Below are 26,972 nucleotides of genomic sequence, written 5' to 3' on the forward strand. Positions count from 1 at the left end.
TTATCTGCTAATATAATGTACTGAACAACTAACCAAGGCTGCTCAAATTTGAACTACGCGTTTTCTTTTTATAGCCTTGCAAAGTTGTCCTCTTTATAAAATGAACAGTCCTTAACTAGGAAGCTCCCAAGAACACTAGCACCACTTAGTGACGGATTCTTGAACTAAACTATTTTTACGCAAAAGCTCTTAGTTTTCTTAGCAACTTTGTCCTTCTAAGCAGTTCAGAATCAGAACGAGAGATATACAACGTTTAGACACGATTGAAAGCTCCTTAGTGAGTGATTTTCGAACTAAATTGTTTTTAGCCGAGACCAAAAAAAGTGTCAGGAAACTCATACTTAAGATTTTATGATAAAACTTTTTTATCGTAGTGATACTATATCTAGTACTGTTTTATAAAAATGTGATACATCATACTTACATATACACTGAAACAAAAACGAGGGTAAACACCCTTCAAATGTCATTTTTTGTCTAGACATTCGTTTAGCCGAGGTAAAATGAAAAAATGGGTTTCAATAGATTTTTTTGTAATTTCGTGAGTGTATTTCGAGGATATACCACAAGGGATTTAGTTTATGACGTGTTAGCAAGATAATTGACCTGAAAACTTTATTTATTTGTGCAATTCAAAGAAATATTACTAAAATTTGTCCCGATAAGGAGAAACGATGATAAATTTATTTATTTAGGGAAAATGCTTTCTGTAAACACTCTAATGTAAGCTAGATTAGTTGTTTTTAAAATATGGCACAGATTTATTGTTGGGAATGTTTAAATTATTGCATAAAGTGTCGTGAGAAAATAAAGTATATATGTTTTCGGCTGGTTAAACATCAAAATGGGATTGATAAAAGCTAAAATAAAAAATTCTGTGTAGTAATGAAGACGTATCCTAAAGCCTCTGAAGTATAACTGTATAATACTAACAATTATAAATGAAATAGAAGACTGTTAAACGAAAGAACTGCAAGAAGAGTTGGAGTTTTTGAACCCTGTTTATTTTAAAGCAGATGCTCATACAAAAATGCAAGATATGTTCAAACAATTGACTTATTTCATTCAATCTGAAGAAATATATTATAAATGAGTCTTAGTTGTGAACCACATTCATTTTTAACATGATTTATTTGAAAATAATGTCTAAGTTATGAAACAAGTAGTTCATGCTAGAAATTTGAATACTTTCGGTGCCATTTCTCGAAATGTGAGCCGTCCAATGTATGTTATTTTAGCCAGCATACAGTCTAGAAGATATTGGGAGCTATTAGAATACGTAATAGTAGTAAACGCTGTGATTTATGCAAGTGAAACCATCATATTTCATCAAAACAATACTTAAATACGAGATTTTTTGATGATTTGCGTTATTTTTTTCCGTTAAAAACATTGTTTTTCGTAGATTTTCAACCTGCTTTGGTCATGAAACTTTCATTAGATTCTTTTGAAACACTTCCGATAAAAATAACTATATCAAATCTCAATTTGGAAACATTTACAATATTATGACATATTTATATGAGATGCATGCAAAATTAATATGGCAACACTTCCAAAAACGATCTAATTCATGATTTACAAGCCGATGTATAATGCAGGTCACCATACAAAATGATTTTATTGGATATTTTTCGAAATTTGTTAGTTTTTTATTATGGAATTCTAAAAAATGTACAATTCGGCTAAACGAATGTCTAGGCAAAAAATGACATTTGAAGGGTTTTTACCCTCGTTTTTGTTTCAGTGTATATGTAAGTGTGATGTGTCACACTTTTATAAAACAGTACTAGATATACTATCACTACGATAAAAAAATTTCATCATAAAATCTTTTGTATGAGTTTCCTGACACTTTTTTGAAATTTGTTTGGCCTCGGCTAAACGAATGTCTATCATTGTATGTGAAAGCTTTGAGTCTCCTGAATATTTTTGTCATAGACTGTATCACAGAGAAACAGACGTAATACTTAGAACAAATTTCATTAAAAACATCGTCACGAAAACGTAATCGTCCAATACTAAACGTACTGTGTTTGGTCGAGTCGCCACTAGATGGCGGTAGTGAGCAAACGTCAAACAGGAGCAAAAACGATACCAGCGCCGCGAGTGGTCAATCGACCTACTGAATATTTGAATCAACCGTTAAAAAGGTGATCGATGGAAGGCGATAAGAGTGTAACGTCTGTTTCTCTGTGACTGTATCTTTTTAAGTGGCCCATAAGAGCTTGAATTTCAAAAATAATTTATGGATGAATTTAACCTTATGGTTTAGTTTGTAGAATTAACAGCGAGTGAATGTAACTGATTGCAAATGAATGATCCCATCCCTGTTAATACCTAAAATTTGCTTCGACGTACATCATACATCCAGAGCCGTATCGTGCGGTTGGCCAGGTTAACCCCCGCCAATGGTACCAGCCTCAGAGGGGCGCCGAAAAAGTCTAAGGCTAGAAGGAAACAGGATGATGCTATTGTTATCTTGAATGTTATCAAGATTTCATTTTTTTTAGTAATCTAAGATTGTTCATGTGTTTTTTACGTTTTTCTGTATTCTCAAAAAATCAGATTTCTCTAGATTATTTCCAAAAATTTATCATAAAGTTGCCTGGGGATTTAGATACTTTTTCGTTTTGAGTAGCTATTTCAATGAGCAAAACAAAATCAACCAAATTTTAAAAGCAGTAGTGTATTTTTCTTTCTGAAAATTACTTAACATTCGTACTTGGATATGTCGAGAATTTTCTTCGCATTCATTGAAATATTTTGCAGTGTTTTCAAAAATTATTTTAAATGAAAAAAAAAATCAGACGATGTTCTTTCAGTTCTTCCAATTGTTGTTTCCAGTAAATGTTTCTTTGGGATTAAAGTCTTGAAAGTTTAAAACGTTTTCCTAAATAAACTAACAGCGATTTTTATGTTATTCCCCAAAAACAAATTTAATATTTTTGGAATTCTTTTATAAATTTTTCCAAGTAGGGTGACGAAGGGTATTGTCGGCAGGTTTGTTCTCTTCGTCATGGGGGGTTTTTGTGGGCCGAATTTCCTGAAATTTGGGCATATAACTCAGCTTGGTTGGGAAGGATTTGAGGCGTACTCTGAGACCAACAGGTTTCAAAAAACCCCCCATGACGAAGAGAACAAAACTGCCAAAAATACGGAAGTTCCCTATTTCTTTGAAATTTTTTGCTGGATTTTCAGAAAATCATTCAAAACATATTTCAGAAATTCCTCAAGGGATTTCTTTGAAGAGAACTCTAGAAATTCTCTTAGAAATTCACTCCTTTAGGGATTTTAAAAACAAATTGATATTAAAACATTTTCTGGAGAATTTTTTTCCGAAATTTCTCGAAGGAATTCCTATTTTTTTTTTTTAGAAATTCCGCCATGGAGGCTTTCAGAGAGTTATCAAGGAGTTTATTCAGAAACTAGTCAAAGGAGTCCTCCCGATTTTTTTTCCAAGGATGCTATTGAATAATCTTCAAAAAAATCTTTTCAATGGAATTTAAATAGAGATTCCTGCAAAAACATCTTCAAGGATTAGGTACCTAAAAACCGTTCAAAGATATTCTCAGTGATTCCTCCATGGATCCAAGATTTGTTTTTACCTTCTATGGATTTCTTTAGAAATTCGACCAGTTTCTTTTAGGAAGTCATCTATAGATTCCTTTCGAAAGATGAAATATATCACAACGCTTAGAAACTCATCCATTGATATCTTCCGATATTGTTCCATGCTCACTAGGGATTCTATATGTTTGTGCTAGAATGCCGCTAAAAAAATCATGAATTTCCATATAAATTCCTCCAGAAATTCATGAAAGTGGAATTTGTTCCGTAGTTCATTTTTAAAGCCGTTTAAAGATTCCTTCAGGGATTCCTTCATAAAACATTCTAGGGATTCTTTTAAATCCCCCAAAGATTCATTGAGAAACTTTTACAGGGATTCTTTCAAAAATTCTTCTAAGTATTCTTTCAGAAATTCAGAAATTCTCTACATATTCTTACAGGCATTCCATCAGGCATTTCTTCACGAACTGCTCCAGGAATTCCTGCAAGAATTACTGCATGAATTCCACTGGAAAATCTTGCTGACATTTATCCCGGATTTATATCTCACTGGTATGTTCATGCAGGAATACCTCCAGAGATATTCTGAGAAATATATTCAAGGAAACCTTTGGTAAAGTTATTGGAAAACTCTGATAAAACTGGTTTAATCAATTAATACCAATTAACTAATCGCTTAAAATGGGTAAAATAGATCGGATGATGATTCAGGAAAACCCCTCATACTCAATTAAGTAATTAAGTATTTTAGGAAACATTCAGTTGAACAAAAAAATTAAAAACCAAAAATAAAAAAAATAAGATTTACTGAAGAAAATTATGCATCAATTATGTAATGGATCTGAAAAGTTATTGTGAAATTTTTGAAATGCAAAATGAGTTAGTACTTAAACTTGTATAAGAAAAATAAATTTCAAATATTTTTGAATGGAATCTTATTGAAATTCCTTAAGAAATACAACAATGAAAAACACACTAACAAAATTTAAAAAAAATCGAGGGGAATTGATACAAAATGACAATATTTCATATAATACACAATATACTTGTAGGGATTGCTTTTGAAGAATAAACATTTAAAAGTCTCATCATTCGTGTTGATGATCAACATAGAGTTCTTGGAAACCTCATCTACCGTTGCATTTGTTGATTTTTAAAGCTTCCATGAATATGTATATTTCTACATCAGGAGGCACGTATCTGGATGTCCAACATTCTCCCTATGCAATGCATGCCATAGAATGTCTTCATCCACTGCAGTTTCCAGGGCAGTCATGTATTATGCAAGCAACAGCTTCCCGAGTCTGCTCTATTCAAAATTCCATTACAGGCAATTGACAGCAAGACAAGTTCTCAGATTGCAGCAAACAGCTTCTTTAAAATCGACCTATTTTGCTATGTCTGGCATTTTTTCTTTTCCTGGTATTCGTTGGAGAGTACCGGTACAGAATTTGCATCCATTCACATGACACAAGCGTCAACAACCGGCGGCGGCACAAATTGGCCGCAATTTTCCATGGAATTCCTGGAAACAGAACACTCCCTAATGGGAGTAACTTTTGCTTTCGAAACAATCCGGAACAAAGCACCTTCTGGATCGAAGGGAATCATCATCCCAGACACGCGAATGTAATTTTCATTTTCATTTGCTCCACTAATGACTTATGATGGCGCTTAGTTGGCCATAGTTTTCCAATCGATAGTGGACGACCACGACGGCGACGACGGTCAGAATAACTAACAGCTGCACTACGAGCCCCCGTCATCATACATCGATCGCCAGTCGGCCCCGCCATTCGTCATATTGCGGTAAACGAACGACAATGGGTCCGCTTTGCCTATCGCAAAGGCCCATCAAGACGACTGATGATGATGGCGTCGACTAGAGGAAGGTGGGGTAGATTGTGGCAGTTGTTTAACAAAAAATTCGAAAAACAATTAATAATGAAGAAGTTACACTTATTCATGTAATTGATGACGATTAAGTATTATGGGGATTGTTAGAAAATCATCTAAAATAAACATTTTGGATGCCAACTCTTCACCCCATAAACCCCAGTCACTCCTATCCAGTAAATGATGACAGGCACTCCATCAAGGTGCGAGCCCACCAGTTTCGAAGGTTAGAATAACGCAGCAGCAAAACAAAAACACGGTGCGGCACCAGCACAGCTGACGGGGAAGGCCAATTTTCTCGGTGAGTTTTCTTGGTGTACCTTTCACAGTCTGTGGTGGATTGGCCTAATGAAGCTCAGTCACGAATGACCAGAAGAATTGCATGCAAATAATAACCGCACAACGCCGAACTAGTGATGATGGAGCGGGCAGCGATGATGACGGAACGGGGTGACTTTCAGGAGGATAAGGAGAGGACGAAATCAGGTGGAGGAAATTTAAATGCTTCCGGTAAGTAACCGCCAGTTGAATAAACGTTAGGAGACCAAGTATTACTAGACAGAGAAAGTATTAATTGAATAACTGTAGAAAAACCTTTCAGATCCATATCTGGAAGAAAGTTTGAGCTGAAGTCCAGATGGAACGGAAGCGGCAAAGGGCGAACGCGATTGTCGGGGAAATATCCGCCATTGCTCTGTTGCTACTAAGATGGTAATCTCCGATTTTACTTCATATTTTGCAACAAAAATCTATCATTGTGTATGCTCACTTGCAGTGCATATGCTGATTGTTTTTCAGCATCTTCAGTGCGATCGAACTCTAGATTACCATTTTCAAAAACACGAGGCAAATTGTTAGAAAGAGAGGCAAGATAGGAAAAAAACACGGTGTCCCGTTTCACCTTAAATTGTGCAACGATTATCGAATCATCGGAAAGGACGACTTCCATCAGTAATAACCTTACTCATTAAATATAATTCAGCCACTGTAGTTATTATCCCTAAAGTAAAATAAATTTGAAACACGACTACCAAACAAAAAAAGTTTTCTTTTGAAAAAAAACATAAAACGGGCTCACCAATCGGTTGCATCCTTGTGAATATCACAACGAAATAATCAAAATCATTCAAGACCACGATAATGCGACGATTATATATGGACCATATTGTCACGCTCAGCCTAGATAGTTGTGTAGTGTCGGTAGCGGTTGTCACAATTGGCTAAGAATAACACTACGGACCGCCTGTTCCGGTGGTAAAAGTCCATTAAACAGGTGACCCCCCCTATTTCATGGTGTGATGCGGCTATATGCTTACCGTGCTTAGGAATGAATGGATAGGGGGGTCTAATAAAATCCTAACTGCTTAACGGAGCCTGTGCAGTACTAGGGCGCCCTCCACAGTATTCTGCCCTTACTGTGCTAACCGGAGCAATGGTACAGTTGACCTTGTGTTTCTCCGAGATAATCAGCTATCCTTTTTAAGCCTCAAATGCGAGGCTTAATAAGGGTTCAATTATTAGTATGTTGTTTATTAGCTTTAATTTTACCATATATGGCTCTTCGCATTATGCGTTCTTCACAGTGTCCTCTGTGTATCTCCGTTTCTGGCGTTCTTCAATCGACACCAAATTTGTTTTTATCGCTGTTCTTTTTTCTTGTGTTGTGATTGTGAGAGTTTGATCTTGCCTAGTGTGAGTAGGTATAGTTATGACAGCTGAGATCAATCTTCAGCATAAAAGAACAGCTTTGGTCCAAGAAACTTACTTTCATAGGGGAAATTTCTATGTAAATGTAATGCCTTTATTAACACCTATATGGTTTCACATTTTGCGTTTTACTTTCAGTAAAAATGAATGGCAATCTCGCGTGTCATACCTCGAGCGGCAATTAACTTCCTCTGACGATAATTTCCTGGAATGCTTATTCGATACACACTTCCCCGGATGTGTGGATACACATCTTCGGATGACCTGAGCCTTCTTTTGAATCTCCAAAATGTAAATACTTTAAACATGTTCTGATAAAACTGCTTGTTTGCAGCCTTTCTATTCCCAAATCTTGGCGGGATTATACTGTCCATTTTATTTCGGAAGTGGATAATGCATCGTATGAAGATCAGATCTATCAGTTTGACATCTTTCTTCTGAAATGATCATCACGCACGGATTTTCCTGTTTATATTTCAATGATTTCCTATTGGATTTAACAAATGCTCAAAAACCGACATATTTTCTCGGCATTACGTCAAGCAACGATTAGGAAATTGAGTGTATGTAGATGCCCCGATGCGGGAGTCTTGCCACCACTTTTGAGGAATCTCGTAGCAGAAACGTAATTGTGATAACTCACTTATGATTTTGTTTCCTACTTATGATTTTGTCCATCATAAGCCTCAACAGGCTGCTTCATTTGTATGTCTTAGCTGACTATGGACTGTTTTTACTCCGAGTACTCGGTAAACACTTGATTAAATGAGGCTGACCTAAGAAGCCTGAATCTTCAGGATGTTCTGTTGTTTTGAACCCGTTGTGGCAAGTAGCTATAGGCTTACTTTACGCTTTATGCGTTTTTTATAATTCCCTTTTCAGGGCGCTACTTGAACCCGTTGTGGTACACTTATACGATTATGTCGACCCTTTTCCCTTACCTTTCTTTTCCCTATCCCATCCCTTATTCCTCCCTTCCCTCTTCCTCAGGTAAATGATGAATATGCTCGTATTCATGGCGATGGCACAAATTTCCCAAATAGAGGAGAACGTGCCTCTGGAGCCGACCTACTGATACTTCTTCTTCTTCTTCTTGTTGGCGTAACGTCCTCATTGGGACAAAGCCTGCTTCTCAGCTTAGTGTTCTATGAGCACTTCCACAGTTATTAACTGAGAGCTTCCTCTGCCAATGACCATTTTGCATGCGTATATCGTGTGGCAGGCACGAAGATACTCTATGCCCAAGGAAGTCAAGGAAATTTCCTTTACGAAAAGATCCTGGACCGACCGGGAATCGAACCCGTCACCCTCAGCATGGTCATGCTGAATACCCGTGCGTTTACCGCCTCGGCTATATGGGCCCTACTGATACCTGAAACCTGATACCATCAACGTCAACAAGACCAAATCGTGGGATATAAACACGATCAACCCTTCCCGCTGCACGGTAGCTAGGCAATTAATAGAGAATTTTGAAAGCTTCCAGTATCTTGGTATATAAATGGCGGCCGATGGTGGCACCAAGATCGCAGTGAAACTTGGTGCATATCAGTGGAGAACGTACAATTGGCTGAAGATCTTCATCAATAGATGCCTCTAGTATATAATTCGTGCATGGTGACCTCACAATTGGATCTCCAACGTGGAGCTCCATCGTCGGTGTCATCACAAGCCGATACCGACAGAAATTCAGGAGGGAAAGTTGAGGTGGGTCGGTCACACTCAGCAGGATATCACAGTAAAGGCGGACCCAGAGGCTGCAGCCTCAACAAGGAAAGAAAGGAAGTCGACTGAAATTTGACCTAGACAGGTCAAGGCGATGGCTGGCAATCGCCCAGGATGGAGATCTTTCATTTTGATCCTCTGCACCACCATGGGTGCTCAGGACTGGAAGAAGAGAGAAGATAATGCGTCGACCAGGGAAAACACATAGGGTAAAAGCTCCCTTAGTGGAGGTAGTACCAATAGTGGTGGTAGCGGCAATTTAGCACTATTTCGACCAAAAAGCTTGCAAATGACATTTTTAAAAGATGAATCATACCTAATGAATAACATTCAAGATTTGCCGAAAAACATTTTTTTTAACAATTATTTTCCTTAACTTTTTTGCTTCTTTGCTCCTATAGTGGTGGGTCTCATAAGAATTCAATGGGATGCGCCACTATAGGAACCAATGTTAAATTCTACCCCCATAATAGGAACCGCGTACCTATAGTTGGTGCAAGAGATTTATTAGCAAAAACTGAAATGGTTTTTACATTTTTCCTAACAAATTTAAGTGGAAAACTATCGAATAACGTTTTCAGGCTTTTTGTTTTGTGGTATTATCAATTTTATTCAATTATTTTACTACAAGGAGCTACTAATTGCACCACTATTGGTACATTTACCCTATAACATACGATGAAAACTCGTCAGTTGTTGAACAGCTTATCCCGAAGTCATTGTTTTCATTTATGTTATTCGTGAAAATTCAATTCCCACTCGACATTTTCTTGGAAAACAATGATTAGCTTTAAATCAGTGATTTCCAAAGTAGGTGAAACCGCCCTCTAGGGAAGGGCATTTTTTTGAATAATTGGAAATAGGGTATCGCGCCACTTGGGTGGTGGTTCTATATTCGTCTGTTTGCCACTATAACTCAGTCAATTTTGAACCAATTGACTTGAAATGTTGTATTCGGGTAGATACTATCCCTATCTCACCACATTCCAAAAGTTGTGCCAATTGGTTCAAATTTGACTGAGTTGTAGTGGAAAACAGACGAATATAGAAGCGCCGCCCAAGTGGCGCGATTCCCTATCAATATTATTGCTAAATTAGTCCAAAATGTTAACTGAATCATAAAAACTCCCTGATATCTCAAGATGTTTCTAAGATTTTTGAAAAAATGTTGTTTATTGTCATATTAAGAAATCGATTGAATTATACAGAACTATTGAAGTGTTGTAGGCTTTTTGGCAAAATAAAATTTCTAGAAAAAAAAATAAGAAAGTGGGACTTGATTGACGAATTTCCAAAGGGATTCCTATAGATTTTATATATATATATATATATATATATATATATATATATATATATATATATATATATATATATTAGATTTTATATATATATTAGGGACTTATAAGACGAAATTTCTTATTGATTTTCGTCAAAATTTCAAACGAGCGCATAGTATATACTTGACTCGTTAAACGCGATTATCTCGGAATAATCTTTGAAGAAACTCTTGGATAAATCCCAGAAGTAACTTCTGGTCAATCTTGGAAAATCTCGAAAGAGTCCCAGAGGCAACTTCAAAAGGTATTGGTAAAGGAACTCCTGGGGGAATCCTCCGAGCATCCGAGGAATCAATCCAAAAAATACTCTTAGAAACTTCATGAGGAATCTCAGAAAGAACTCTTTGGGAGATCACAGAAGAAACTTTTGAAGAATTCCCAGAAGGAACTGCTGAAGGAATTCTCAAAAAAGGAAATTCTAAGAAACTTCTTCACGAATGCTTCGGAATGTTGGCTTTGCAGTCTTTTGGAGGAATCCCAATCAAACTTCTTGACGAATCCAAGAAGAAACTTCTTGTGGAATACAAGATTTAATTCCTGGAGGAATACCCGAAAAAAACTGCTGGAGTAATTTTAGTAGGAACTCCGAGAGTTCCCTCGAAAGAACCTCTGGAGAAATCATAGAAAGAACTCTTGGATCATTCTCTGAAGGCACTTCTGGAGGAATTCCAGAAGGAGAATTATTTTTAAAGTGATGGAGACGCATGGTCTTTCCATACGTATATGAGCACAAAACTTGAAATCGTTGTGGACCAACATTGTAAAAATCATAAAAAACTGATATTTTGACCATTTTGGCATAACTTTTTCGTGATATTTTTTTTAAATCTTGAATTCTTTAATTCGTGAAAAATATTGCAAATCGGTCAACTTATTGCTTGAAAATTAAAAAAAAAAATGAGAAATTCTGTTTTTTTTTTTGAACAAAAAATTACGGGTCTAATTATTTTTGGTAAATATCATTCCTACCGAGTTTGAGCAATATCGGAACATTTTTATTTTCAAGTCTATTCTTTTTTCATGAAATGGCTGTATGACTGTAAATCAAAGAAAAATCATTGACCAAGCACTTAAATAGAAAATCAATGAAGCAGGAAACAGTATAAAATTGGACAATGAATAATGACGAAGATGGCAAAAAAAAAATCATCACAATCTAGGAAAATTTGAGTGCTTATCATTTGATCGAATTGCTGTAGGACCGACTTCATTCCCTCGATCTATCAGCATCTTGCAAAACATGAAAACGGTGCCAAGAATCTAAACAAGGAATGACCGAGAACCACATTAATCCTAGCCCTGAACGAAGGCCAAAGCCCTTCATCCGGGGAGTGATTATCCTACTTGTCACCGGCCTTCGGGTTCTTCTCTGCAATGTCAAAAACAGGTGCAGTGAAAAGTTATGGCAGAATTATTCCGATAGGAACAATAAAACATGTGAACGTTGAGCTGCACCACCACCGGTTATAATCTGAAACACCTCGTTGGCACCGATTCAACATCACACGACATGCTCTTGTTTTTTCACCTCGTTCGGAAGCCCATCTGGGCAGAAGATGATTACACAGCATCCCCATTTCCCAAAAGTACAATTAAGGTTACATAATTTAGAATCTAAAGACCAACTTATTGTGGCTTATCTCGCGGTCGATATCTTCCCATGAATGGAGCTTCCCCAATTGCGTTTCATTCATAGCTGTGGGACCAGGTGAAAAACTGCAAAGATATCTCACCCAGCAGGGCGACCTCACTCAATTCTGGCATTAAAAGTTGTTTTCCCAGCGGGAGAAAACACAAACTGATGTTACATAATTAAACACTTTGTATGTTTAGAAGACAGGCACGACACGCCGCGCGCCGCGGCAACGGGATTCCGCTGCTTGACGATGGAAATGACGCGTCGTACACTCCCAGAAAACGGAAAATGTTTTGTGTGTGGGAAAATCCTTCGCTCTCGTTCGTCGTTGCGTTTTTCCTCTCGATCGAGAGCAGAGGATGATACACTACTGTCTCATAGGTGGATTGCGAACCGTCGTCGTCCGCTTGGACACATTCCTCTGGGAGACAGTTTTTGCTGCTGTGTTGCTATCTTCCTTGGAAAATTGGCTGGAATCCGTGCAGCGATCAATCACTTTTCCGTTCCACAGTCAAGTCAGATTCGAAGGCGAAGTTCATGAACTTTATGTTTTACACTGTTCTTACAGAAATCGTATGAATAATGTATGGTATAAATATGAATTCGATTACCAACCATTAACTCTTCTTGGGGTTTCTGCAGAGTCCGTTAAACAATTTTACAACAATATCTTCTTAGGATTTATTCCAGTAATTTTAAGTATAACTATTTTCAACAACACTAGTTTTTTTTTGTTTCACTATTTGTGTACCCGTTCACTACGGTTATCGATCGACCCAACAAATAAACCACTATTTTCAGAAATATTCTGTTTTAAAAATCAATTACAATAACAATCTTCCAAAAAAGCTCTGGCAGGGATAGAAAACTGAACCGAAAACACTTATTGTCAGCCACTTGGAGAAGGAGATCGATAATTGCGTTTCGCTGCAGCCTTTTTTTTGTCGAGCACTGATTTTCTTTTTCGCGATTAAGTTGTGTAACAATGTATTTTTATGGACTATTTTCTCCAGATTTCTTAGTATAAAAACGTAGCACAAAACGACGGATTTCTTCAGTACAGCCTATGTACAGCAGCCTTTTGTGTTCCTGGGTAACTATTTTCTCACTAGGATGACACCTCTATAGATTTTTCCTCCGGTCTTCCCCTTTTTAGTGTTATTATTAGCAGTATGGCAGGACTCTAAAGCTCTAAAACCAAACATCTACACTGTACAATGCACATTCAGCCCCGACGGAAGGCGACAACGGACTGCGAAGATCCTGCTGCTCTACGACACGACCACGTCCAACACACATCATCCCCGAAAATACCTATGCCGTGAAGAGAAGAAGAGAGTCGTCGCCGTGCTTTCTCTGGTGGTGAAAACTCATCCCAGCAAAGCTTTTCCGACCGAAACACCAAAAATCAACAAACCGAACCGAAAAATCCGTAGGAAGAACAGGACCCAACGCCAGCCAAACAACCGACCGACGACCAACCGAACGACTTGCTCCGGCGTTGGATTCTCGAAGACTGCTCTCACAACTCACGTGGTGGACCGCGCGAGCAAGTATAGCTAGCAGCGGAGCGTACTGTTTGCATTCTGCTCAACGCTGCTACTGGTAATGACCGGCCCGGCAGGGTTGGCTGGGCGATGACGAAAACATCGGCGGATCGGACGCTTTGCTGTGGTAGCGGTTTATTTTATCGAAACACGCGAAGCTGTGCGGTCTAGCATGGGACCATGTCGGAAACAGTGATGCCATCAAAGCATTCTTGGGATACCGAGATTTAAATTAAGGAAATATTTTCCAAGATATCGGTATGCTTAAAAGCCTTTTCAATTAATAAAGTCAAGACAGAAAAAATATCAACTCTCATATGAGGATTTTTCTTATTAAGATTCTCAGAATTTAATGAAATTTTTTCACATATGAACAAAAACTAAATTGAAAAAATCAGGGTCACCTAATTTTCCGGAAAATTCTAGTAGAAAACAAACATTTTCCACAGACAGCATCTACTTTGAAAAATCATAACTCAAGAACGAAGCATCGTAGACACATTTTTTTGTGAAATCATAAACAAATTTTCTCAGCAATTGAAAAAAAAAACACAAAATGAAAATTTTATTCCACAAAATCTTTCACTGTTGATGAAAATCAGTTAGAAAAGTCGGAAAAACTATGTACGAAGGCCGAAAAAAATAAAAAAAATGGAAGGAAATGTTATAAGCTATATTCTGTGAAGTTTTCAAGATGTGTTTTTTTTCTTTTCTGAGTAATGATCATTTTTGTGCAAATTAATAATCAAGACGGTCGAAAATGAAGCAACATCTGGACAATTTATACAAAATTGGTCATTACTCAGGAACAAAAAAAAAAACACATCTTGAAAATTTCACAGAAAATAGCTTATGTAATTCCCTTCAAAAAAAAATTTTTTTTTAGTTTTTCCGAACTTCCTAAATGATTTTTTCGACTTTTCCAACCAATTTTCCTCAATAGTGAAACATTTGTGGAAAACAATTTTTATTTTGTATTTTTTTTATTGCTGAGAAAATTTGCTTACGATTTCATAAAAAAGATTGCGCATACGATACTTCGTTCTTAAGTTATGATTTTTCAAAGAAAATAGCTCATATAGCACATCTGGATAATTTTCACAAAATTGGTCATAACTCAGGAACGGAGAAAACCCACATCTTGAAAATTTCACAGAATGTAGCTTTTGTAGTTCCCTCCCAAAATATTTTTTTATGAGGATTTTTCCGGACGTCCTAATTAGTTTTTCCGACTTTTCCAACCTCGTCAGTTAAATAGTTTTGTGGAAAACAATGTTCATTTTGTGTTTTTTTAACTGTTGAGAAAATTTGCTTAAAATTTAAAAAAAAAATGTATCTGCGATGCTTTGTTCTTGAATTCATTAAATTCTGAGAACCTTCGTACAAATTTGTACGATAATTTAAAAAAAATCCCCATATGCAACCGATTTTCTAATGTCGGTTTCGAATTTTCGTAATTTCAGAACTTCATTTCATTTGATAACTTCAATCATAATATTATTTTTAATTACAACATTAGTACACTTCCGATCAACAGTTTGAGTCATCATTTCAAAACATAATAAATAACCATAAATCAAGCACAGATGAATGTTTGAAACAGTGCTATCGCAATAAGTGTAGAACTTTCAGGCATCAAATGTACGGCCATAAAAACCATGAAAAAATTGCTCTAACTTTCTTTTTCATATTATCTGGAGTTTTATTAACTTTTATTTAAATACTTTTCACCACAAGAAAACCAACCGTGATATTAGAGTCTAGTTCCCCTAAGAAACTAAGCAAGATTTCAGCATACCCTGCTTGGAATTTCAATAGAACAAACGTTATTCCAATGCTACCACCAAAAATACTCCCGACCTACTGAAAACGTGAAATAAAAGAGATAAATTTGTGAATAATTTGGACCAGGGTTCTTGATTTTCACTTCGCATCTTTATTCGCATTGGAAACCACTCAGCAGCAAACGGTTTTCCTTTTTGTTTGTGTTCAGCCACATTCGGAAATTATTCATTCGTTCCCATTCGCATCGCAAGTGAATGACCAGCGATGCGATTCGTAAGTTATATCTTTTATATATAAAAATGCAGTGGCATACGTGGGACCGCGCATAACTTGCGAACGGAAGGTCCAATTTGGGTCGTCTATGTTTTGTTCTGTTAGTTTTCACCCAAGGAAGGTTTATGAGGCAAAAAACATGGGAAAATAGAGAGTTTTTGAAAATCGGGTTTTCATCCATTTTGAACGAGGACTTGAGCTTGGCTAGGGACTTGAAACGTCAAAAAACGCAATAGGCAAGACAAAGTTTGCCGGGGACTGCTAGTTACATATATGATTATTTCATTATTTCGAGAAAAATATGTATAATTTTTTTTCCTGTGCTAACTTCCAACAACAATACACTAGGGGTACTCACTAAACAGATTAAATTGCTGCGTAAGCCATGATTTTCTGCTTATTTGATTGATTATGCGAATGAAATAATCAAAGATTGCCTTGATGGTCACGAAGTTTAATCAGTTTAATCAGTTTACGCTGTTAAGTGAATCCCCCTACTAAAAATTTATACATTACATGCAAAAAAATTTGCACTAAACATGAAAATAGCTACTTTGATCAATACTTCACTAGCAAATGAATCAATGGTAAATTCATTTGCTTCCGATCCAAACTGCGAACGAACAGCAACGAAGAACAATGCTAAGAGAATGGCACATCGCATCGCACTGGCGTTGCATCGTTCGATCAATACAGCACATTTGCTGCGACTTTCTCGACTCGCTTTAGCAAAGAGGAGTATATATAAATTGAATGAGGCAAATATACGGACCCCTGGTTTGATCTGTTAATGGACTTTTAAATTATATTACTGTTCACGATATAACAGTTTTTTTTTTCACTGTGAATTGACAAATATTTACCGAAAATCTTACCTGAAGTTACGATTTACAGTGCATCAAAGAAACAGCAATTTTTCCATCAGATTATTCCTTCAGGAGATGTTCTAGGATTCCTCTATGCATTCCTTTAGGGGTTCGTCTCGGGAATCGAACTCACAACGCCTAAATTACCGACGCCGCTAGCCGCACGACCACGAAGCTCACTTATTGGAATTGCGAAATTCTGCAAAACGTATTCCACTTTAGCTGCCAAAGTTGCTTTTCCACCCGGCCAAAGTTATATGCAAAGCTAATGTATCGATCGTGTTATGTGCATATAACTCCGCTCCGATATGCGCAAGTGTCATTGAGTTTTATTAGAAGAAGGCTTTTCAATCTGAACTGTTAATGTTGTGATACGTACACTAAATCCTTTTTTTACGCGATGGATGCGTCCGCGTAAAAAAAGATCGTGTATAAAAAGTTCGCGTAACTGCGTGAAATCGCGTAAAAAAATCAAAGGGAAATCTTTGTTTACGTGATTTGGCCTCCGCAAATAACCAAAATCGCGTAAAAAAAAGTCGCGTAACTTCGAGAGAATCGCGTAAAAAAAACCGTGCAAAATAAAATCGCGTAAAAAAAAGTCGTGTAAAAAAAGGATTTAGTGTATAACGATTCATTTAACGTGAACGTGTCAGACTACGGGTACAATGTATGTGTAGTGTCTGATAAAATAGGCTCTTGGAATTATTTCAGTGAAGGTATTTACCAGAAATTCCTTCAGGGATTCCTTTAAACATTCTTCCAGAGATTCCTCCGATGATTCCTCCAATAATTCAACCAGATATTCTTCCAAGAATTTTTCCTGGAATTCCTTCAGAAATTCCTCTGGAAATTTCTAGTGGAGTTTCTGCAGGGATTCCTCCACGAGTTCCTCTGGAGATTTCTCAAGGATTGCTCGAGAAATTCCTCCAGGTATTTCTCTAGAGATACCTCATGAAATTCATGTAGAAATTCCACTAGAGATTCCTCGAGGAATTTCTTCAGAAAATCTTTAAAGGATTCCTCCAGGGATTCTACCTGAAAGTTTTCCAGCGATTCTTCAAGAAAACTCTCCAGAAATTCTTCCAGGAGTGCCTCTGCAGATTTCTCAAAGAATTTCTCTAGATATTCCTCTAGGAATACGCACAGGCATGCCCCCATGCATTCCTTCAGGAGCTTCTTTAGGGAATTCTTTAGAGATCACTCTAGAAATTCCTCCAGGAATTCTTTTAGGAATTCCTCCAGGAACTCTTTTAGGAATACCTCCAGATATTCCTCCAGGAGTTTCTCCAGGGATTTTTGTAGGGATTCCTCCAAGGATTCATCCAGGCATTTCTTCAGGATTTGAATCTGGGACTCCTCCAAGAATACCTTTAAGAATTCCACCAGGAATTACCTCAGGAATTCATGCATAAATTAATGCAGTAATTCGTTCAGAAATTTAAACGGCAATTTATCCAGGAATTTCTCCAGGAAATCATCCTCCCAGAGTTTATATACGCATTATTCCAAGAATCCAGGGATTCCTCCAGAGATTTCTCCAGGAATTGGTTCAAGGGATTCCGTCTGTAATTCCACCAGGATTTACCACTAATTTACCAGCTATTGCACGAGGAATTTACCAGGAATACCTTCAGGGATTCCACTAAAGATTCTTGCGGAGATTCCTCCAGGAATTCCTCGGATGATTCCTCCAGTAATTTATCCAGATATTCATCCAAGAATTATTCATGGACTTACTCCAGAAATTCCTCTGGGAATTTCTCTAGGAATTTATTACTCGCGCTGTCTGTCTGTCTGTCATTCTGACCATTATGCATTCAGAAACTATTTAACCGATCGGTGTGAAAATTTGTAGGATATTTTTGGAGCCGGGGAAGGTTCTTAGATTGGTGTGAGACCTCTGCGGTCTCTGAAATATATGGTCGAGTTGTCCCTTTAAGATAAATTGATTAAGAGTTGATTAGCAACCAAACCAACAAACAGCATTCTTTATCTGAGACAATTGTACCAAATGGAAGATAACGTGCCTCAAGAGCCGTCCTTCCAATGGATTTACTAATTAACTAATTAACTAATTAACTAATTAATTAATAACATAATCAAAAAGAATTTTGAACGGTTCAATTTGTCCTCATGGTGAATATAGCCTCATATGTAGAACAAGTTAAAAAAATTAACAAAAAGTGTCGTAGTGCAAGAGCCATAACTCAAAAGTGCAATACCAGGTTAATATTGATATTATTCGTTGTTTTTTAATATATGAATTAAAAAGTACTGACAATAACGTTTGTTTTGACAAAAATTTAAACTTTTTAATTTATATAAAATAATTAAATGCTAATCAAACTTTCTAACAGGTATGAAGCTATTAGAATAATTTGAAGTAATCTAATGCTCAATCAAACTTGTGTAGGGCATGATTTGATCGGGAATTTTGACATTATGTTTTTGAATTATGCCAATGACAATCCTGTCTATCAAAAACAAAAACAAAACAATAAACATAAAAAAAGGATAAACAATAACAACTGATAAAAATCATTTTTTAATCTGGCAACATTCAAAACCAATCACGCCATGTTCCAGAAACTGACAAATGTCCAACCAATCTGGCTTAAACAAGCATAACCGACTCGACTGATAGCAAACAGACCAACCGATTACGTACGATTGTTTGAGGATGCTTTAGCACACCTATGCTAATAACACAATGTGATTATAGTGGTACCATTTTTAGCGAGAATCTTTGAAATTTGTTATCTTGTTGTCACCAGGCTGCTGTGGCGAAAAGTATTTTACGACCTCTCTCCATGTTCCTGATCATGGTACAGGAAGTACTGGTTGAAAATCACATATAAGTACTATCATCGTAATATAGTATAAATATTTCAAGGGACCACTTGAAATTACTTTTGAAACGATTAGGTTTGCTTTCCATTCAACCATGCGGTACGTTCAGTACCACCCATCATACTAAACAGTCGGGGGAGAGTACACCACATTTCAAATACTCGTACTCTCAGTAAGTTTCCCCAAATGCTCTTACGCTCTTTCTTGTTCCAAGTTCGCGAACTCTCCCGCGCCGATACTCGCGATAAGTACACCCTTAAATGAAACAACACAGCACACGAGTAACTTTCACACAGCGACCGAAAAGACAAAAGAATTTTCACGCAGATTTGTGTAACACCGGATCAGCACATTTTGTGTGTTGATCCAGTGTTACACAAATCTGCGTGAAAATTCTTTTGTCTTTTCGGTCGCTGCGTGAAAGTTACTCGTTGCGCTGTGTACATCGAGTTCTGCGTGTATGTGCTTTGGCTCTCTCGAACCCCTACCGTCAAGTATTGCAACCCTAGTATATCCCATTCGAGCACTGGCAACAACTGCTGCAGTTAGCCAGTGAAGAATTGCAGTCCAGTGACGGTATGCATTTCGGAATAGTTTCTCAGATTTTTCATTGTCGAACAGAACAAATCTGTATCGGTATGCCATGTTTGGTGGGCGTTGGGATGGATGGAGGCAAGAATTATAGATACATGGTTGATTGATTCTGTCGATGTCTACTGCACGTGCCTTATAGTATTTGCAGTTACTGTTAACAGAGAACCATACAGGAATGGAAACAGAACCTTAAGGACTACTTAAGATCTAAAATTGTAAATTTATTCATTGTTATCATAAAACAAACATAAAATGAAACAAAGAGTAACATTACTTACAGTCATGTCTCCTATATATGTAACACAATGTATCTTGCTTTATGCTCACTTTAATTTATGAGTTGTCTTCCAATGAATTCAACCAAATGTTGCGCAATCAGCTCAGTTGGACACAGAACAACCTGAAAATTGAGTTGGGAATACAGTTACACCGTGTTATAGGAGTCCCGACTGTTCTGAGCTCTCAATTGATACTAGAGTATCAATTGATCAACGGACATGTCACTGTGTATTGTTGTGGAACAACTTCTTTTGAACATTGAAACAATCAGAAAATTATGAACTCCCACTGTCTTGTGCACGCAAGTACAAAAGATACAAATCATGCCACTTGTGCGTCTCTTTGATGTTGTCTGCAAAGGTACGTAAACACTATCACTGCCTCAAGGCAATACTCTCCAGCCTGTGATTAAAGAAAAACCTGCTCTCCATATGCAAAACAAAACACATAGGTACCATATGCACACGCACGCAGGCTCAGCTATATCACGGAAAGCACCGATAAAACTAGTTTTTCCATCTCCGTTTCAAAGTCCCTGGCTGCTGCTGCACCTTGAACTTCAAAGCCAGCACTACAGCAGGCTTTGGCGATCGATGGTCGGTCAATGGTGGCGGCGCTCTAGCACACAGTGCAGTCAGTGGTAGATGGATATCAGAAACTTGGTCTCGCCAATCCAAGCCAAAACAGTGCAGTGCGAGACTTGAACTTGAAAACGAACATACATATGTACGTAAGTACTTGGTGCAGCTTGCGGTAAACACGTTCACCGAGACTCGCACGATTAGTGGCTTTTAGTAATTTGAACCGTTTCCACTTCTTCCTCGTCACTGCATTTGGTGCTGTATGACGGGTAGAACTTTACAAAAATGCATGAATGAACGACGATAATGCACCTCACTACACTCCAACAAAAACAAAAAATGACAGGGTATACGTGCAGATGTTTAATACTCTACAAGGCATGACTCTAAAAATTCCATGATTGCTAATTATTTCTTACGACGATCCGATGCGCTTTGCGTGGTAGGAGTTCGTCAGACGACGGGATATTTTTTGTTTGTTCAACAATCGCCCCAGGGAAATTAAAAACATTGATAGGAACCGGTACCACCACTTCAAACAGGTTCCGTGCTATGACGCCATGTGAGGTAGGTTAGTCACATTCGGCATGGAGTATTATGAATTTTGGTGGTAAGTGCCAACAAGTACGTGGGAAACAAACAGAACCAAAAATCAGGAAATATGATTTACACTGTTGCCTTGCTAAAACTATATGCAAAATAAATGGTTTCTAAAATTCAGCTAAGGTTTTTATCCAATTCCCGTCTAGATAAGCATCGATGATCGAGTTTATTCTTGCACCTCGCCTAAGCATGGCTTTATTGACTAATTTATAAATTAACTTTCACATCATGTAAAAAATGTTGTGAAAAAAAATAATGAGATTGAATGATTGTCCCTCGAATTCTGTTTCCGTCTAGTCCACGTCTATTTCGGGCACAATATGAATTCAATTTCCGGCACACCTGCTACGTGACAGTATGGTACATAGGATGATTAAAAATAATGTTTTTGGCCGTAGTTGTGTATTCCAAAAGCCGGTCAAATTCTTCGAAATCCAAATAAAATCAAGTGTTTAAATAGTACTATTAAGTAGAAAGCTTTGAAATTCAGATTAGATGTATTTCAATTAATATTTTTGCCAACCAGATCATGAAACGCCATCGCAAACGCCGTGCAACGAAGAAATCGTTCTTTGCGGTTGTGAAGTACGATGTTTCGTATGCAGAATTTACGCACACATTGCTTTGCTGCATCGTCTGGATTGTACCGACCGGAAAAAAGTGATTTATCTGATTAATTGAATAGTGAAATAGTGAAGTGCCACAGAGCTGTTATGGGGTGTGAATTGAAGGTTGGTTAAACAAATGAGTCTGGCGAAGTGACAATTGAACGGCGATGAAGAACATTTCGGCTAGCTGCTGTATCCTTAGTGCGGTTTCCTTCGTCATTCGCAAAACATGAAAAAAATCAACTCATAAGTGGAGTGAAAGTGGAACGTGAAATTATTCGATTTTCAGTGCTATAGGAGGACGGTTTTTGATAATCTACATCTTTTTTCTTCTTGGAATATCTGTAATTATTGGTTATTTTCCATCTGAAATGACGGGAATTAGCGCATATGACGAAGAAAATGTCTACCCTACGTTGAGTTTAAAATTTGCAACTGCGTGAATTACACTAGGCTCAGTGTATCAGTTATGACTATAGTACCTCAAATTGGACATACACAGTGGTGCATAATTGATCGGACAAGCGCTAATTTTCATACAAAATGGCCAAGTTTGAGATGCTGCAATGCAACTATGGTTTGCTTCAATAGATTGAGCTTAATTTATGACACGGAACTACTAAAGCCTGTATCCGCAATAATCGGGACACAGAAGTAGGTCAGTAGCTCTGTAATGAATCGAAGAAATTGGCAAAATAATTGACTGAGAACTCTTTGGTGTATGTTTATTATTTTTGCCAAATTTCATAAAAATCGATGCATTACTTTTAATTGTGGATGAAAAACAAACAGACGTGGTTTTAAGCATTTTGTACAATCATGATCAATTTTCATTCGCATACTAGATAGTTCTTTTACGCTACAATTCAAAGTTATGTGATGATAATTATGAAACTTAGTTAGCAGTTATGATACTAATAGAGACACTGTCTTGCAAAATTTTATCAACTTCGATCAAATGGTTTAAAAGCTATTGGTGTTGATAGGGGTGAGCGTTAGGGAAAATTTTTCAAGCTTTTCATGTGCGATTTTTACCTATTCATAACTTTTGAATTTCTCTGCCAATTTTCATGAAATTTTAACAGAAGCTAGTTGATTATGTGTATACTATGCCTGCAAAATTTGATGATTATTGGTAAAGTACCTTCAATAGTACAATCGAAACAATAAGGGGAGCTGGCTAACTGCGGTCTGAGGGGCTAAAATCACGTTCAGTCCCAATACATGTTTCGGCTATAAAATTGTTGATAGTGTATCGATTTTTTCGAAATTTTGCCTATGCAACAAATGTAGATTGAGAGGTTTGTTTTCAAAATTTCAGCTATTTCCTTTGCCAAATTCAAAAGTTACAGCGCTGACAAGCAAAACTGGGGGCTGTACAAAATTCAATGGCGCACATTCTACTCTTTCGTTGCTACAACAAAAAGTAATGCACCGATTCACATGAAATTTTGTAGGTTAAATGAACACATCTTAAGATGTTATTAGACAAAATTTGAGCAATTTCAATGTATCTATTGCAGAGTAACAGCTGTATTTCTGTGTCCCGATTATTGCGGATACAGGCTTTAATACCTATGAGCGATTCCAAGCAACAGCATCAAAATTAAGGAAAATTTTTAATTCATGATTTTCTATTGGACTGAAACTTTGCACAGTTTTTCAGTTCCATCTAAATCGCCATTTTTCGATATCAAATTTTTATTTAGAGCCACGACTAACTTTTCAAAAGGGTGTATGTGAAAATGGTTCAAAAATATTCAAAAATATGCACAGCAAAAACGGATTGTTCGATTGTTATGAATTTTTCAGCAAAGTTAGATAGCTAAATGGTGATTTCTAAGAAAATATACACTGTGAAAAAAAATCTATTTTATCATTGAAAAACATCATTTTTGTCACAAAAACTCAAATATCTCAAAACCCTATCTTTTTACCAACTTGAATTTTTTAGGGAAAACGGTCCATTGTATTAGCAATTTACCATAAAAATTTGGTGATGGTAAACTAATAAACAAAAAAGTTATAACATTTCAAAAATTTCACAATTTTTACATTTAGTAAAAAAAATTTTTCTGTGTAAATTATTTCGGCCGGGAATCGCGATTTGATGCTGATTTTATTGTTCAGCAAAGTTAGATAACTAAATGGCGATTCCTAAGAAAATATACACTGTGAAAAAAATCTTTTTTAACATTAAAAAATATCATTTTTGTCACAAAAACTCAAATATCTCAAAACCCTATCTTTTTACCAACGTAATTTTTTAGAGAAAACGGTCCATTGTATTAGCAATCTACCATGAAAATAAACAAAAAAGTTATGACAATTCAAACATTTCACAATTTTCACATTTAGTAATAATTTTTTTTTAGTGTAAATTATTTCGGCCGGAAATTGAAGTTTGATGCTGATTTTATTGTTAATGGCCTTGCGTGAGTAAAACAAGTTGTTTTTATTATATATTATATATACATATAATATACTATGTACAGTAATGTTCCGATTTTATCACGCCCTCCGCGCATTAGTCGTTTATTCATTAATTTGCTGTTACATTTGAGGACAAGTGTTTTCCCTCTTCTTCAAGATGAATGTTGAAAGCAGTGTTTTGCAACGTTAAAAATATTGAAATGGGTATAGATGTTGAAGAATATTACAGGGCATTTTTGAAAAGGGGCGTAATTAAATTGTTTAAACGGATGTCGCTGATGGCAATTTCTCAGTTGTTGTCGTTTTCGAACTTCCTGCGCCCTGCTTTACCGATGATATACAGATGGCTCGTTTGTCAAATTCTAGACGGCAGGACGTGCAATTGCGTAATTTTGTACACAATGTGGACATTTGGGCATAACCAGTCTCTTTCAGTTTATCTATGGTGCTTTCGGTGAGATTTCGTAACTCTTTTGAACATTTTTTTTCATCAAACGGTCTACAAGAGAGCGTTGAGTTGAAGACCTTTGAGAAAGCGACTGTTCATCTTGTTCGTTAGATTATAATAAACAAAATCACTTATTAATTTTAACTTACTTGTTTGGTGTTGGTGGCTGAAGAAAAAAATTACTATACAATTTTTAATATTCATAGCGGTAGTATTTTTTTGTTTTTTTCGGGAGCATTGTCAGGTATGTATACAGACAAACAAACGTAACACTGGCGAAATTTTCATTGACCACGCCTTCAACGATCATTTTGAATCTTGGTTGTGGCTTTCATAACAAGAAGAGCGCCCATCGTTTTTCTTTGCGTTTGACGTTTCACACTAGCGCCTTCTGATGACGATATTGCACAACGCAGTGTTTCGTGAAACATTTCCACCAGCTGGTGATAGTGTGAACTGGGCGATGAATTTTCACTAAAATTGTTCTAGGCGTTTCGTCTGTTTGTCTGTGGTATGTACCTCTTATGCATTTGTTGTTGTTGAAGTTACTCGCATTCTTCCGATCATAAAGTCTGTTCTCTACACACTTAATTTTGATTACCGAGTTCGGTAATTTTTTGACGAGATTAAAACTGCTGAGCACCGAACTCGTTCAGCAAAAATGCATTGTTTACCTTTTCCATACGATTTTGACAGTTGTTTTACTGAGCCTCAGTAAAATCGATTACCGAAACTACCGAGATCGTACTGCTGTTATAATCTCGTCGAAAAAGTACCGAACAGGCAATTTAGAAATAAGTGTGTAAGAGGGATTTTTTTTTGCGGATAAACTAGACGTATACGCGTATATAAAACTTTTATTATACAGCTTTTGTCTCAAAAATAAATTCAATTCCATTTTTCTTATAATCAACAGCTTTTCAACACTATCAAGGGATTTTTTCACCAGTCACGTACAATAAAAAGTATGACAATCTCAATATTTTTGATCACAACACTGGATCGCGTCTAAGTTTCAAATAGATACTATAGTAATTACGAATAATCAAACTAAAGTATCATGAAAACAACTTGTTTAATTCAGGCGGTAGCCTTTACAATAAAATCAGCATTAAAATATAATTCTCGAAATAATTTACACAGAAAAAAAATTTTTTTTGTTACTAAATGTAAAAATTGTGAAATGTTTGAAATGTCATAACTTTTTTGTTTATAAGTTTACCATCACCAAAATTTTATGGTAGATAGCTGATATAATGGGCCATTTCCCCTAAAAAATTGAAGTTGGTAAAAAGATAGGGTTTTGAGATATTTGAGTTTTTGTGACAAAGATCATATTTTTTCAAAGTAGAAAAAGAAATTTTTTACAGTGTATATTTTCTAAGGAATCATCATTTAGTTATCTAACTTTGCTGAAAAATTTATAACAATCGAACAATCCGTTTTTGCTGTACAGCTTTTAGAATATTTTAGAACTATTTTCGCATACACCCTTTTGAAAAGTTAGTCGTGAGTGAATATGAAGGTTTAATATCAAAAAATGGCGATTTATATGAAATTAAAAAACTGTGCAAAGTTTCAGATATTTTTGAAATGGTCGCTCAGGATCGACTGACATGACACCGTGGAATTCCTCCTATGCTAAATTTCACGTGTACGAAGTTCAAGGCGTTCAATAGGTTTCAATAGGTCTTATATGCAAAGGAGAGGCTCTTTTGACTTCTGCCACTTTTGTAATACTAATTGAACTCAATTATCCGAGGGTTTTACAATTCTGTGACCTGATTATCTAAGAATTAGCTAAGAAGTATTTTGAGAGTCTCAGGGCTTCTTTTATTTATTTATTTATTTATTTATTTATTTGGTATTCAAATGCATGTAACTTAAGATAATCATCTTTTTTAATGTTACAATGTGGTTCTTCATCTGGAGTTCACGTAATTTCTTAAAACTATAATTTGTTCTCTTTTGCTAATCATACCCAATCACCGCAGATTCTGCAGAAGATCCTTCTTGAATTGTGATGTAGAATTAAGATCTTTCAAATAAGTTGGCAAACTGTTCCAGCTAACAACACCCCTAACAAAAAACGATTGGCTATAATAACAAGAACTATGCTGCGGAACTCTGAAGCTTTTCGTCCGTGTTCCTCGTAGTGGCACGAGCTTTTCAAAGAGATAAGCGGGCGAAGAAGTTTTGATTATTCTAAACAAAGACACGCACGATCTGTATTT

At 36.5% G+C, this 26,972-nt stretch overlaps 1 protein-coding gene across 8 annotated transcripts in view; it reads right to left on the reverse strand.

Annotated features, from left to right (window-relative positions):
• The window catches only part of LOC109409739 (hippocampus abundant transcript 1 protein), a 112,658-nt gene that overhangs the window by 51,532 nt on the left and 34,154 nt on the right, over positions 1–26,972 (reverse strand). For 2 of the 8 annotated variants that reach the window (XM_019683241.3, XM_019683240.3), the window contains exon 1: positions 12,487–13,670. The exons of 1 other annotated variant lie outside the window; for it this stretch is intronic. The gene's annotated coding sequence lies outside the window, so the exon portion shown is untranslated. 5 more of the 8 variants (XM_019683237.3, XM_019683236.3, XM_019683238.3 and 2 more) reach the window with 5 other exon arrangements.

The sequence above is a fragment of the Aedes albopictus genome, chromosome 2, assembly GCF_035046485.1.
Source record: "Aedes albopictus strain Foshan chromosome 2, AalbF5, whole genome shotgun sequence".
Classification (NCBI taxonomy): Eukaryota; Metazoa; Arthropoda; class Insecta; order Diptera; family Culicidae; genus Aedes; species Aedes albopictus.